Source organism: Typopeltis vanoorti, chromosome 17, assembly GCF_054136105.1.
Source record: "Typopeltis vanoorti isolate ZY-2024b chromosome 17, IOZ_Tvanoo_1.0, whole genome shotgun sequence".
NCBI lineage: Eukaryota > Metazoa > Arthropoda > Arachnida > Uropygi > Thelyphonidae > Typopeltis > Typopeltis vanoorti.
This window is the reverse complement of record NC_143565.1, coordinates 76,030,398-76,047,427: the sequence shown is the minus strand read 5'-3', so window position 1 is coordinate 76,047,427 and position 17,030 is coordinate 76,030,398. Positions and strand designations below refer to the sequence as shown.

Sequence of the window (17,030 nt, the reverse complement as noted above, 5' to 3'; positions counted from 1 at the left end):
ATGTTTGGTTTTCGCTCTAGCAAACTTGAAGGAACTCAAAAATAGTTTGATATAGGATAGTTTGCTAGATGATTTTTGTGTTTCTATGGCTTTGGTAGAGACTTTTCACTAGTTAGTTATAGTGAGTAAATTTATTAAAGCAGTGTTTGCTGTAGTGAGTTGAACTCTATAATGTGTAATTTATACTATACAATTGTAGCATTTTGAACAGCTTTTCTTTTAGCACCTTGTTTTGCCTTTTCCAGATCGATTAAAAATACAGATCCTTCTTATATTCCCATGATTTCTTAGTTATTCATCTTAAAGTGAAAATCTAATTCTAACATCCTCTGTTTTGCCTGAATTCTGTGTATGTTTCCCTTTCACAGATTCTTCTTAACCTCTTAAGTATACTCACATAAATTTTACCTGAAACACTCGGTAGAGAAATTTCTCTGTAATTCTTATATTCAGCGTTATTTCTTTCTTAATGATTGGCAAGATGAGAACTCTATTCCAATAATCCAGGATCTGATCTGCCACACCTTCTGAATTATGCAGCTGCTGTAAAACTTTTATTCCTTCTTAATGCTTGAGTATTTGTTATTGAATATCATCTGCTCCAGCTACTCTTCCACATTTCAGGTGTCTGATAGTTTTTATTTCAAGTATTGATATATATACTTCTATTTCTCTTGAATATTTTTTACCACTGTCTTGTCATTGCTTGTTTCATTTAGCACTCTTCCAAAGTAACTCCAGACATTTAGAATATCTCTAGTTCTCATGTCATATCATCTTTCACATCTCTGATTCCTTTTACAGTACTCTTTCCTCAATTTCTAAGCCTTTTCAATAGCTTCCATGACTTGTTTAGCTACATTTTACACATTACTTCACTTTCATATATTTTTATGTATTCTCTGTTCACATGCTGATTTGTTTAGGAACTTTTGATACACTTTCTTTTTTTCCATAACTGCCTCTTTATCAGACATGACCATCTGATTTTTCTATTCTTGACAGCGCATCACATTCCTCTCTCAGGGTGAATCATTCAATGTTTTCTTCAGAGCATGCCACTGAGTCTTGCAGTTCTTGTTTTCACCCTTTTTCATTTTTTCTTGGATATTATTTGTGTCTAAAATGCACCTTTGAAAGCTGTTTGACTAATTTTTTTTATTTTAAAAACACTTTTGCATATATTTTTATTTTCAGTATGAAATTCAGTTTTATCCTGCTCAAATCTAAATGGAGATTTTTCTTGTATACTCTTGTGTCCTTAAGCAGTATGAAGATAGTGATGTCAATAATAAGTCATTGAAACTTTTTATTCCTATTTTTGTGTTTTCTCTTAAAATAAGTTAAAATAAATAAACGATATTTATTATTATAAATAACAGAAATTCAGCAGGTATTACCATCATTATTAGCTTTTCTCCAAATTTTTCCCAAACAGTTCCATATTGTTTGTTATTTATTTTCTACTCTGCTGTTTAGAAATCCAACAAAGACTAACTTTTCCTTTTTTATTGTGAGCTACCATCTGTTAAGGGACAAAGGCCGGCCTGGTTGGCCGAGTGGTTAGCGTATCCGCTCTCCAGCCAAAAGGCTGCGGGTTCGAATCCTGCCATGTGCATGGATGTTTGTGATTGTCTGCGAAAATACTAGTGGTGGTTGATGTAGATGCAGTTCATTGTAGTTGGTGGATTGAGTGGTGGAGACAGACAATTGTAGAGTAGGTGCCCTCCCTTGATGAGTCTTTGGATTTCCTGGAGTTATCAGGTATTATGTAATAATAGTAATAATAAAAAGCCAGATAACTGGGAGGAGGCCTCCACATTGCTTTTTAAGGAATGTGCAATCCTAACCTTCTTGTGATGCAACCAGTTAATAGGTATTCATATGGATATTAAATGAACCGGAATGGGCTGATTAAACAGCTTGGTTAAACAAGTTGTTTAACCAGAAGTTTTTCCACTTGGTTATACTATAAATTAAAGATGCCAAGAAATTATATACTCGGTTTAATCCTTTATCTAAGTGTAAGCAAACAAAGTTTGGCCTGAAGTATTTTCAGGACTGGGGCAACTGATGCATAGAAGCTTATGACTTCACATCACCTGCCTTAGTATCCCTATGCATTATGAGAAGTTCACTACCCAGACCTTTATTGACTTCCAACAACTATCACTAATCCAGAGTATTTTATTAATAAGGTGTGACACCTTTGGCTACTCTTATATGAAAATATGACTTCTGCATTACTTCAACCTTAGTATCACCTCTGGATCTGGCTCCCACTGATGAGACCTCAATAAAGGTTGAAACCTGTCTGGGTAGTGACCCTTTCCATAATGCATAGCATTATACATATCCTCAAGGTTATTACTAGCAATAATAAATTTAGTTTAATCCTTTATCCAAGTGTAAGCAAACAAAGTTTGTGCCTGAAAATATCTTCAGGACTGAGGTAAGGTGGTGCAACTCGTAGCAAAGGTGGACAAGCTCTCATCACTCCTTGTCTCAGTATCTCCCATAATGCAAGGCACATCTCCTTGTAGACATGCATACTGCTATTCATTAAGGGAAGGGCCACTACCCAGACCGGTTTCGACCTTTATTGAGGTCTCGTCAGTGGGAGGCAGACCCAGAGTGGTGATACTCTGGTGGGTCTGCCTCCCATTGACGAGACCTCAATAAAGGTCGAAACCGGTCTGGGTAGTGGCCCTTCCCTTAATGAATAGCAGTATGCATGTCTACAAGGAGATGTGCCTTGCATTATGGGAGATACTGAGACAAGGAGTGATGAGAGCTTGTCCACCTTTGCTATGAGTTGCCAAGAGATGTACCACCTTACCTCAGTCCTGAAGATATTTTCAGGCACAAACTTTGTTTGCTTACACTTGGATAAAGGATTAAACTAAATTTATTATAGTCTAACCAAGTGCAAAATAATCTTCCAACATCTTTCTCTAAATCCTGAGCAAGTTATTACTAGCAACATGTTTTGTCTCATTGACTATGTTATTGTTGATAGTGATATCTTCTAATATATCATGCTAATTCAGGACACAAAGGTATACAGAGAATTTGAATTCAGAATTGATCACAATATAGTTTTGAGAAAGTTAAAATTGAATGTGATATTGAAAAGAAAAGTGTGTAAGAAAATTTTAAAATGAATCAAAATCGAGCAACTTTTAAGGTGAACTGTAGGCCCAAATAAAAACTCATTTTTTCTTACACGAGATGTAAGTAAAAATGAGAGTTTGAAATCAAGAACCAGGCCTTGGAGATTCAGTAGAAGCCATTCAACAATGGAATGCAGTTAGGAGTACATATCAACATTTTAGTTAGAAAAGCCATCAATAATCTGAAATGTGTAATGGCAACTGGTATAGATGATATTTGACTAGAAATGCTCAAATATGGAGGCATAAAAGTTTTACGGTGGCTACAGTGCATAATTCAGAAGACCTGCTCACAGAGTTGAATTCCAGATAATTTCAGAGTAGAGCTGGTATTAGTACCCATCTATAAAAAGGGAAATAAAACAATGTGAAAATTACAGAGGAATTCTTCTACTGAGTTCCTGATAAGATTTATGCAAGCATACTTCAGAAGAGGAAGAGAAACTTGGAGACTTGGCTGGTTCAGGCCAAATAGAAGTTGTCAAGATCAAATTTTCACTTTATGATACATAGTTGAGAAATTATGAGAATGTAACAAGGATCTGTACTTAAAAATTTTGTGGATGTGGAAAAGGCATACAACAAGATGTCCTGAGAAAAACTTTTTAAAATGCTATAACTATGTGGTGTAAATAGAACATTATACAGAGCAATAAGTAGTAAGTTCGAAATCAGCAGTTAGAATTGAAGAAAGTACAGAAATCTGGTTTGTAAAATCAGTTGCAGTACATGAGTGCACCACTGTCTTCACTCTTATTCATCATCTGTATGGATCTGAATATTTGAAACCTGATATTTGAATCAGAGATATCAAACTTAGCTCTTTGTTTTATGCAAACAGTGTTGTACTCCTAAACACAATCAGTACAAATGGATTCTCTAAATTGAATAACAATTATGAAACTATGAAAATAGGCAAGACTATAGAAAACTTCAGTTGCCTTCTCAGTGGAAAAACCTATAGAACAAAATATTTCAGCTATTTAGGTATAGATTTTTGTAAATTTGCAAATTAAATATGGAAATAGACAACAGAATAAGCAAAGATGGTATGGTGAGGAATCAGTATACGTGATTGTGTTCAAACTGTGTTAAGTTATGGATCTGAGAGTAACATTAATCTGTCTGAATATAACATTTTTTGTTATTTAGAAGAATCTTGTCTGTTTTTGTCTTCTTTGTTTTAGTAACACCAATTCTGGTCAATGTGGTATATTTTTGTAATTCTTTTGCCAGTGCCACCTGTTTTCTGTTGATATATTCATCATTGATGGTGCATACAGGGCCATGCCGTGCGGTTGTGCACCGCACAAGGGCACTTGAAGATAGGGGCACCATTTCACCACGGGAAATAATAAAAAAAATATAAATTTTCTTATTCTTGAATTATATCGTACTATATAAATTACACAATTACAAATTATAGTTAATGCAAGAAAAATGAAAATTTAAATCAGTCAAATTATTATGAATTCTTAATAATCTAACAACATTTTTAACTTAATACATCACCAGTTTTATTATAATTTGTTTGAAGTGAAACGTTATCAGTATTACCACAGATTTTATTTCACAGAGTAAGCATCGACTCAGCAAAAATGTTATAAATATTCTCGATTTGTTTATTATATTTTTAGTGGAAATCGTTAGTTTAAGACAGACTGTGAATTCATTCTTACACTTTGCTTTGCCCAGTACGGTTGACAGAATGTAGCATAGAGGGAGCCTGCCTCACGGCGCTGCTTAATAAGGGTGCTCGTTCAGCCGTATTACGGCAACAAGATATTTTACAAAAATACAGCGTTTAGTTAGCAAATAAAAAAGGCGCCATTTCCCATTGACAGTTAAATATGTGCTTATTATATTTTATTAATAAAAAAAATTATAGTCATACATACTAAAAACTAAACATTTTAGAAACCACTTATTAGATACTTAAGGAAACAACCCATAAAGTATCATACGATGTGAATTTCATAAACTTTTATAGTCTCTCTCTCTATATATATATTAAATTATATTATGCATGAATTCTCCTATTCAAATTGCGAGTCTCTATCACCCCAAATTTCACATTGGAGTGATAACCTGCAGTAAACAATGGCCATCCCCAACAGCCATTATACTGCAGAAACACGAAAACCAATTAGTTTTATCATGTCACTGAATAAGGTTCACAGACATTTGCAGACTGTGTAATATATTTCTCAACAAATAGTGCAATTACAGACAACTGGGAATATAAACACGAACTAATGAATCACATCGTCCCTCCAACAGAAACTGCTATATACACTCAAGCAAACCACATGTTGCAGGTGCAACATATGGTTTTGCTTAACACTACCCCGTCATGAACGTGTTAAAACTAAGAAATATATAGGGAATGCATTTTTCAGAGATTATGGAAATTGGTTTAAGAGAATTAGCATTTCAATTCAATTGTCAGCTTGTTTTGTTTGGGTCACTCGATCCAATCATATGCACATTCTTAATAGTTGCTTTTTCTCTACTGGCCTACAATTGCACACATCTTACACTTCTCATTAGTAATTTGTCAAGGATTGTTCATATATTAAATTGTTTATATCTCAAGTCTTAAATTACTGGTAATTTATAGTTATAGTCGAGTAAATACGGTAATTTTTTTAGCTTTCAAATTCTTAAGTATAAAATTTGAAACAAATGAGGGCAATATAGCAGATATAGAAATAAGCAATTTCACTCCTCTCATTGATGATAAATTATTTATATTAAGTAAAAATGTGTAGTATCATTATAAATTTTGTTATATTAAAAATAAATCTCTTTTTTTTTGTTTAAATGTACATCTAAATTCAAATAAAACAGACATTTACAATGAAATATATTTTTATTTATTTATTATTATTATTTTGATAAGGGTATTTTGAAAAGTTACTTGATAATAATGAAAATTAAAGAAGGGATACACAGATATCTGAAGTTTCAGAAACACTGATCTATTTAAAAATATTTAGTCTGAAACATAGGTGTACATTACGATGTTTGTTTTCTTAAATTCTGCTTCGAATTTGGATAGACGAAATAGTGTCTATCCAGATATGCACTTCTTACATTTTTTTCAGTGTCATTTCAATTTTAAATGTGAATTCGAAAGGTCACTTAAAAACAGAATACACAATACACATAGAGTGTATTGTGTATTCTGTTTTTAAGTGAACTTGGACAATTTTTGACTTTGATTTTAATTGTGTACTTATTTTTGGATTTTTGATAGACAAATAAAATTTTAAAGATAATAGTTCATAAATTATAAACATTAATCAGCTGAGGGACCATAGCTAAAAATCCCGTATATATGCGGGGTAGACTATCGGCACGTCAGGCTGACGCAGCTCAAATTAAATTAATAAACATAAGTTATTTATGAGCTCTAAAACTCTTTAGATGATCTAAGTTTGTTTACACATACTGCAATTGGCCCTTTCTTGATACTTTTTTTTGGTGTATTTTTGCATCATTCTGTGTGTTACAGTAACAGTGTTACTGTGCAGTTGCCTTTTGTTTTATAAAATATATTTATTGTTTAGAAAATTTTTTGTGAATTTGGATTATTATTCATGTAAAGTAAGTACATCTATTATATTTTTGCTAAGTTTGAAAATCAGTTAAATTGTTTCATTTTAGTTAATTATCTTATTTTGAAAACAAAAGATTTTTGTTATGTTGGGTAGATGTCTAGAAAATAAATAATTTTCAATAAGAGATTTATTTATATATTTGTTCTTGTTCTGGTTGTAAGACATTGGGGTCCTTTTACTAATTTCTTTAATAAATAATTTTAATATTCTAGAAATTTCTTAATTATTAAACAATTACCAGAATGTAAAAAATATTAAATAAATATCACTGAGAAATCAATTAGTGGCTAATATCTCTACATGTTAATTTTCAAAAAATAGCTGAAATGTAAGCATATTTATTATTCAAAACATCTGAAAAATCAAATTCTGTAATAAAAAAAAAATAGTCAGTCTTGGACCATTCATCTTAAAAATAATAGTCGGTTAACGGTTTAAAAAATAAGTAAGGGAAAATTTCAGAAATTATTTATTTTGGTGGATAACTTTTAACGCTCTTCTTATTTTAAAGTCTAACCAAGTGTGTTAACTCCTAGATGTCGGAAAAAAAGCCAAAGAAGTTATCTGGTGCACAAAACAGGAAAAGACAATTGCAACGAGTACAACTGGAACATAAATTGGCTGGATCGCTGAATAAATTTTTAACTTCAGGACCACATAAAAAACGAAGAACAGAAAGTTCTGACGAAGCAAGTACTCCGTGTAGCTCTACTACAGTACTCAAACGTTACATGCAAAAATGAAACTGGCCTGACTGGACTGCCTGCAGAAGTTGCAGCAGAAGAAATATTGGATTCCGATTCAGCAAAACACGAAACTTTAAATTTTAATGTTAATGATCCAGGTACTTGGCCGAATTATATAACTACCAAAGTTAGAGATTGTTTAGTTGAGCGTTGCCCGCGTCAAGTAGTTAATAAAGAATTTCTCAAAGATGAATCTGGCTGCAAATTTTCTGATTCATACTATTATCGAACTTTAGCAAATGGAGAAAAACTTTTATGAAGTTTAGTTTATTCAGAATCACAATATTCTGTTTTCTGTTATTATTGCAAAATATTTGGTAGTCAAAATTCCCAACTTACTAACGAATACGGTTGTAACGATTGGCAACATTTCAATCATATACTAAAAATACATGAGACAAGTTCCAAGCACATTAAAAACTGTTCAAAATACAGAGAACTTAAAATCGTTGATTAAAAAATGCACTATTGATTGCACACAACAAAGATTATACAAAAGTGAGAAAAAATATTGGCAATCTGTTGTAGAACAGTTAATCTACATAATACAATATTTATTAAGGCAATGTATAGCTTTTAGAGGTTTTTTGAAAATGATAATGGCAATTTTTTAAAGTTAGTAGAAACTGTTGCTAAATTTGATTCGATAATGGCAAAACACTTGCATTGCATCCAAACATCACAAAAAAGGAACATTGCTCATTATTTAGGTGATAAAATACAACATGAAATTATCCGTATAATTTCTGAAGCTATTAAACAAAAAATTTTAGAAATGGATAGAGGTGAAATATTATTCATTAATTCTTGACATTACTATTCTGGATATAAGCCACACAGAACAATTATCTATTGTTATTAGATTTGTTAATCAAAATAAAGATACAAATATAGCAGAAATTCATGAACATTTTTTGGGTTTTCAATCTGTAGAAGATACCACTGGACAAGGACTATTTTAATTTATAAAAAATTATTTAAAATTATTGAATATTAACATTTCGGAATTTTGCGGCCAAGCTTATGATAACGGTTCAAATATACAAGGCAAACATAATGGACTGCAGAAAAAAATCCTTGAAATAAATTCAAGGGCTTTTTTTAATTCTGTGTGCTGATCATTCATTAAATTTGGTAGTTAATGATGCAGCTAAGATATCCCGTGAAACTAAATTTTTTTGGATTATACAGGAATTATATAATTATTTTTCAATATCTGTGAAGCGCTGGGCTATATTAAAAAAAGCATATTCATGTTTTAAATTTAAAACCACTTTCTGCTGTTATGTGGGAAAGTAGTGTAGAAGTTATAAAGCCACTTAAAAATAATACCAAGGAAATTTACTAGGCTCTTTTTGATATTACGGAAGATGAAACTGAAGATATCGATTCTAGAGTTCAGGCAGACAACTTAATAGATTTATTTGCTGTGTTCATGTTTGGTACGAAATCTTAAGTCTCGTAAATGTTGCAAGCAAAATAATACAGAATCCAACATTTGATATAAGAAAAATTACAGAAAATCTTGATTATGTTATACAAGAATTAAATACTTGCCGAACAGACCAATATTTTGAAAATATTATTAGAACTGCAAAAAAAGTAGCAAACGATCTTAATATTGATCCTATTTTTCCAGACATTCGCAAAAGAACAAAAACAAAAATGTTTGGTTACGAAACATCAGATGAGACAACGCATGATCCTAAACAAAAGTTTAAAATAAATATTTTCTTCGCGATTTTAGACGCGACAATAACTTCAGTCACTGAAAGATTCATGCTCTTAAAACAACATAGCGAGGACTTTAAAGTTATAAGAGACATTAGCAAATTAAAAGATTGGAGCGATGAAGATTTAATGAAACATTGTAAAGATTTGCACTTTAAACTGAGTGAGAATCAAGATTCTGACAATCGCGATATTGATGGTATGACTTTATTTGAGGAATTAAAAATTTGCAATGTTTTATTAAAAAAGAGTCGGCTCCTCAGGATGTTTTAAATTATATATACGAAAATAAATTAACCGACACGTTTACGAATACTGCAATTGTGATGTATATTTATTTAAGATTATCAATATCCATAGCATCAGGGTAAAGAAGTTTTTCAAAACTGAAATGAATAAAAAATTATTGGCGTTCAACAATGTCTGGAGATCCTCCAATGGATTTAACAATTATATCAATTGAAAATAATATTATGGATTCATTAGACATTAAAGATATTAAAAATTTTGTGGTGGCTAAAGCAAGATGGATAAATATGTAAAATAAATCTACATTTATACTAATTGTTATATAGGTAAAAGCATATCTCCAAATTATCTTTGTTATGTAATATTTCTTCTTATATTAAAATGAAAGTAATTTTTCTTTATATATATATATATATATATATATATATATATATTTATTCTGTTGTATTTATATATTAAGAAATAAACATTTTTGAAAATTTTTATTATTAAAAATTCCTTATTAATGAATTTCAGTGATTACAATGTTCTACTACTGTTAAATAAAATTTATTTTTATGTATGTGTATAAACTGTTTTGTACTTTTAACAAAGTAAAATTTTTCGCAAAAATTTTTCATGGAAGTTATTTTATGGGGCACTGAAAAAAGTTTTGCACAAGGGCGCCTCCTACCCACGGCACAGCACAGCACTGGGTGCATATCTTGAATGATGCTGATGCTGAGTTTGTTTCGGGTGGTGGGGGGGGCTTAAATGCTATGTGGAAGTTGTACTTTTTTAAGAACCTGGTTATTGTTTCTGATATGTAGGGTATGGTGATGGCATTTCTGAAGTCCTTCTAAAGAGATGGCCAGGAAATGGGGGAGGAATTGATTATTTTTTTAATTCTGTAATCGCTATAGCCATTGAAAAGGAAGGTGTTGTGTATGCGGTTGCGTTCGGTTGAAAGGGAGGTTCCACTGAAACAAAGCTTGTGGGCTCTATTGGTTAGGGTTTTAATAATACCATATTGTTGAGAGGGTTGGTAGTGGGAGAGTTTGTGAATGTATCTGCCTATGCAAGTAGGTTTTTTAAATACAGAGAAGGAAAGGTTACCACTAGGAAGGCATGTTACTAAGGTGTCTAGGAAGGGTAAATTGTTGTTATTTTCCTTTTCCATCATAAACTGGATACTTGAATATAGGCTATTGAGGTGACCAAGGAAGGAGTCTAATGTGTCTGGGCCATGAGACCAAATAGAGAGAACATCATCTTTTTATCTTAACCAGATGGCAGGTTTGAGAAGGGATGAGGCTATGGCTTGTTTTTCAAAATTTTCCATATAAAAATTAGCAGGAGGGGAACCCATAGCAGTTCCCCCCTCTCTGTTTGTAGATTAAAACTTCACAAAATTTGGGAAACATTCATTATCAGAGATCCCACGTTACATCCTAGGCCACCTACAAGTGCCCATAGAGGGTACACCCACTCTCTACGCGTTTCACTTAGTATTGTATTTGAGTGTGTTGTTACAAAAGTTATTTGCAATCCCTGAAGATGTCTCAGTGACTGAGACGAAATATTGGAAGCATTGAAATTAGTTTCAATCCTTTCCCAGTGCTGAAAACATTCCATTAAACCTCCAATATGAAGTTTGTTTTTTCAAATTTGCTGTAACAACTGATGCAGCTGGCATGTTCTTGTTTTATACACTTTTCAAAAGAGTGTATCTTTTTTTTAATTATTATTTTTTCCTTTATGCACAAACTCATGAAGATCATCAAACTTTATCTCTTTGAAATGAGTTTTTATAATTATCATTGATTTTACTGTTGTCAATATACAATTGATTTTTCTCTTTGTTTCATAATAAATTCACCAAAGATAAAACTCTGTGGAGTGATGGAACCCAGGCAATTTCAAAATAAACTCAACAGTAGTTTTCATATTTTCAAAGGAATTGTTTTCATTATAAAAATTTTGAAAATTTCTTTCCCCTCTAACATTAACAGAAGTGTGATGAACCTGCCAAAATGCTGTTTTCCCTTTAGTATATGTTTCAGGTAGTAGGATTCCTTAAATAATCTTGGTCCATGACTTATGCTAATATAGGCACTGAATTTATAGTTGTCAAGCCAGTGATATTGTTTTTCTATTCTACAGTTTTATTCAGTGGGGTCCAGGACATAGAATTGAACTGTTTAAAAGGATGAGCTGATTCTTGTATGTATTCCATTACTTTATTATAGAATTTAACTACATAAAACTTAAAATTGAATATGTTAGAAAATCATTAATCAAATTCTGCAGTAAGTTTTCAACAGTGGCAGGTAAATATTCTTTATTTTGTTTCATTTTAATTTTATCAATAAAGATAAAACTGATTTTAATCTCAGGGTTGAGTTCAAATACTTGTGGGTCTTGTCTTTTAGTTCTCTAAATTGTAGATGAAATGAGTTTATGCTGACTGTATAAGAAATGCATTAACAGAAGCAAAAATGGATTTTCCAAAAAAAAAAAGAAAGAAATTAATATGGTTGGACATTTTCAATGAAGGAAAATGTGATTTTTCTTTTTGAAAAAAATCTTTCTATATTGACTGGTTGGCTCTTACACTTAAATAAAACAGCCAGACATTTTGATAATGGAAATAAGTTCATACATGACTTACAGGTTACCAGAAGATAATAATACTCTTACTTCTGCAACAGTTGTTTATTTTATGAATGTTACATGAAACATTTCATATTCGAAATTGGATATACAGGACATGCTGGCATCCCAAAAGCATGTCTGGGGATGCCAGGACATTTATGAAAATGGGATGGATAGCCATCCTATCTTTGATTACAGCTTTATTTATAACTGGCTTTCAAATCTATCAACACTAACTGCATGCTGTTAGTGTTGATAGATGCATGCTGTCATATGTAGATAGATTTGTCCATAAATGAAAATATGAAGATAAAAAATTTTATAGCACCACATTGCATGATTCAAGATTTGGCTAGAATACTGAATTGCAGATGATTGGAAGAGATCTCTTATTGTATTCATTTATAAAAAGGGAAATAAAATTGAGAATTCTAGAAGAATTTCCTTCCTGTATTTCAGAAATGGCAAAGAAAATTGTTGAAGAAAGGATTTGGGAACAAGCCGATTTTTGTACAGTATGCTTTTCCTTAGTTGAGGAAAAGCAACTTCGTCTTTCTGGTAGCTCATAGTTATTGGTTCCATTTCTTCATTCCATGATGCAGAAACTGTGCCATACACACAAATATAGTGATGAAGGTGAGTGAATGTTTGCAAGCAGGAAATTTGGCAACCAGGCGAAAGGCTCTCGATAAAGCCAACATGCTTCACGTGCACTTCTTTTGGTGCAACTATAATAAATGTTCGAGCCTCCGTAGCTCGGTCAGTATGGACAAAGCCCTTTGGTCGAAAAGACCTGGGTTCAATTCCCACCCAAAACTTGAGGAACCTTGATCTGCTCTCTTTCAACTAAAGTGACTTAGCCAGTCTCATACAGAGGTAGGTGTTTTTTTTTTTTTTTTTTTTTCTCCTGGAAACTTGGGTTTTTCGTCCCCAGAACAGGCAGACGCAAACACCACGAACACATGCATCTACAAACATAGGGTACTCTGGGAAGGCATAGGGCTAACCACCTTATCCTCGAATTATGGTTAAGAAATCCAATGATAGTTGGAAGGTCATGGGTGTTTTGCCTGTTAGAACCACTGATACAATACGATAATAAATGTTCATATCATTCAATTCAGTAAACATGCCTTCTGTTGCAACCAACAATGTCTAACTTAGAAATGCTGAAACACCGTATCAGCTACTTGATCAGGGCAAACCTGCTAGACCGAAAGCAACTTTGATTCTGGTTGTTTACATTTATATGGTTCATCAGTTTTGCATTAGGTTGGAGCTTATGCTGAACTTTCATGAGCATGGTGGGTTGTCCACTGTGCACTTGTTGTTAACTCCCTTCGCCTCCATCTCGGTATGGTATCATTGATTGACCTGGGATGGCTCAATTTGCCAAACAGATAGGCCTGCAACATGGCATGCTATCACAATGGCTCTTTGAAATTCCATTAGTTCCCTTCTTGCAGCCATTTCGCCTGGATACAGTTGCACTGACTTTATAGAATTCTTTCCAAGCAGTTTGTCTGTACTAGAGCATAGGTTTATGAGAAAATGTCATTAAATAGATATTTTCAAATTTACCATATATTATCATGTATAATGCAAAACATTTATGCTAAAAAATACTACTTAAAGTTAGGGGTTCGCATTATATGTGGATCTTAAAAAATATAACGTCTTATTAGACTTGCACACACACAATATATACTACCTAATGCCTTTGCAACCAAATCTACTTGACCCACTCGCATTCAGCGACCAAGCACGCATCGTATCTGTGCATAAAGCTAGTAATGTAAGTAGTGCTAATATTCCGTCCCCTTGGCAGGATATTAGCACAGTTAGATATATCAGTTTAATCACAGTTCATTTTAAATATTATTCATTAAACAAACCTAGCCTGAAAATGAGCCAACAGAAACGTAAACGTTCATCTTTTGAAGCAGGATTTAAATTGCATGTCGTGCAGTTTGCAGAAGAACATAATAACAGTGTTGCTATGAGAGAATTTGGTGTAGCAGAGAGTAATATTAGACTTTAGCGTAAGCAAAAAGACAGTCTTGAAAAAATCCCCAAAACGAAACGTGCCTGTCATGGAGATGTAGAATCCTTTTCAGAACTCAAAGAAGAGCTAAATGAATGGATTTTGACAAAACGACGAAATGGCATTATAGTAACCAGAAATGCAATTCTTTTTCGAGCTCTACGACTCAAGAATGGTAAACAGATTTATTATTATTATTATTATTACCACCCCAAGACCTCATGGAGTCAAAGACTTATCTGGGAGGTCCTTTTATCACACACACACACAGCTCATCATACCGTGTTTTGAGCACATTCAAACTCTTTGTAGACACCACATTCTCAGGTAAGGTATTCCAATCATTCACAACTCTGCATGAAAAAAACCTGCCTCTCACTCCCCTACTCACACCCTCTTTATACAGTTTCCAGGGATGACCTCTGGTTCTCCCCTGATCTCCCACTATTCTCTGTAAAACTTCTCCAGCATTGATCCTATAACAACCCTTATCAACTTGTAGGTCTCTATCATATCTCCCCTCCCTCTTCCTCCTGTCCACCATACTCTGCAAATTACATCTTCTCAATCTTTCCTCATACTCGACATTCCAGAGGTCAGAAACTACCTTAGTCAGTCTCCTTTGGACCCTTTCCAACATCTCTTCATCCTTCTGAAAACCCGGTGACCAAATCTGGGCACAATAGTCCATGTGTAGCCTAATCAAAGCCTTATACAATGGAACAAGAATCTCCCTACTTCTACACGTCAGTATCCTCCACATCATTCCCAGAAGCCTTTGTGTTGTCTTCAAAGACAACACAAAGGCAATTTTGACGATGTGTCCCCTAAATTTTAGATCCTTATCCACTATCACCCCCCAGATCTCTTATTTCCTCTACCTTCAACAATATATTCTCACCAAGTATAAATTCTGCATCCCATCTTTGTTTTCCAAAATTTAAAACCTTACATTTTGCAACATTGAACTCGCATCCCCATTTCCATACTCAATCACTCAATCTATTCAAGTCTTCCGGTAAGGCCACAACATCTTCACTACACTTCATGGTTTGTCCCAACTTTGCATCATCTGCAAACAACTGAATATCTCCATCCAAATCTTTACCTATATCATTAATATACAAGTTAAACAGCAATGGACCTAAAACAGACCCCTGAGGCACTCCACTACTGACTTTCCTTTTCCTGGATATTTCTCCCCCATACACAACTTGTTGATACCTATCAGATAGCCAGTCTCCAATCCAATGCACCAATCTAATATCCAACTCCATCTGCTCTAGTTTGACTGTCAACCTATCATGAGGTACTCTATCAAAAGCCTTTGCAAAATCCAAGTATATTACTGTGTATCCTTTTCCTCTGTCCAAGGAAGCAGTCACTTTAAGTAAGTAGATTACTAAAACATGACCTCCCTTTAGCAAATCCATGCTGTCCATCAAAGATAATACCAATGTTATCAACCCAACTCTGGATCGTAGTTCTCACAAGCTTCTCCAACAACTTAACCACAATACCTGACACACAGATAGGCCTATAGTTTGATGCTTGAGTTCGATCACCTCATTTATGAAGTGGCACAATCTTGCCCTCCTTCCACTCCTTAGGAACTTGACCAAGCGCAAGACTCATATTAAAAAAAAAAATGGAATGCAAAGCATTAACATTATGACACCGAACAAAAATTGCACAGAAGTTACCAAAGCAGCTTGGAGAAAAAGTGGAGTCCTTCCATAAATTTATCATAAAATTATGGAAGTGTCACAGATATGAACTTTCCCAAATTGGCAATATGGATGAGATGCCCATGTACTTTGATATGCCTGGGAATCGAACAGTAAACTCAGTTGGTGAAAAGGGTGTCCTCATAAAAACAACGGGACATAAAAAAAACGCATTTTACCGTTGTTCTAGCATGCATGGCAGATGGAACCAAATTAAAGCTGACAGTGATATTTAAAAGGAAGAAAATTCCGAAGCATATGAAATTTCTACCAGGTATCATTGTTTATGCCAATCAGAAAGGTTGGATGGATGAAGAAGGTGTACAGTTGTGGCTGGATCAAGTATGGAACATATGTCCAGGTAGCTTGTCATGTTAACAAAGCATGCTAGTCTGGGATATGTCTGGGCGCATTTAACGGAGGCAAGCAAAGAGAAAGCACGTGAGCTACGTACAGACCTAGCAGTCATACCGGGTGGTCTAACTTCCATTTTGCAGCTGCTTGATGTCGGCTTGAATAAGCCATTTAAATCACTTACGTGAAAAATGGAGAGAATGGATGTCATTTGGTTTGATGAAGATGACAAAGGTGGGAATTTTCAGAAGCCTGAGATCACCCTATCACCAACTGGGTTAAAGAAGCATGGGATTCGATACCATCTGAAATGATTCAACACTCATTTCTTAAATGTGGAATAAGTAATTCAATGGATGGATCCAAAGATGACGTCATCCTCGCTTTCGTATATGACGTTTTCGTCATATACGAAAGTGAGGATGATGCACAACAAAATGGAGAGCATGATGACGATGACGCAATGCCTACAGATGAATTTATAAATGAAATGTTTGATGACTCAAAAGATGAAGAAGAATTTAAAGAATTTTGACATTTTGTTTTAAAATAAATATTTCTTTCGTTACTTCGTGTTGTATTATTTATAATGTTATGGAACAAGATTAACAGATCGCATTATATGTGGACATGGCATTTTAGGGCTAGTTTTCAAACGAAATTTCTAGTTCGCATTATACGCAAAAATATACGGTAAATAAATATCTTCAAAGCACTGCATAAAGCAGTTAGGAAGTGTAGGAGAAAGA

At 33.5% G+C, this 17,030-nt stretch overlaps 1 protein-coding gene across 2 annotated transcripts in view; it reads left to right on the top strand.

The window, feature by feature from the left end:
• Window positions 1-17,030, top strand: part of LOC150097510 (uncharacterized) — a 235,351-nt gene that overhangs the window by 38,095 nt on the left and 180,226 nt on the right. The window contains exon 3 of one of the 2 annotated variants that reach the window (XM_090407295.1): window positions 11,665-11,724. The exons of the other annotated variant lie outside the window; for it this stretch is intronic. The gene's annotated coding sequence lies outside the window, so the exon portion shown is untranslated. The remainder of the gene's footprint in view (window positions 1-11,664; window positions 11,725-17,030) is intronic. 2 annotated transcript variants of the gene reach the window in all.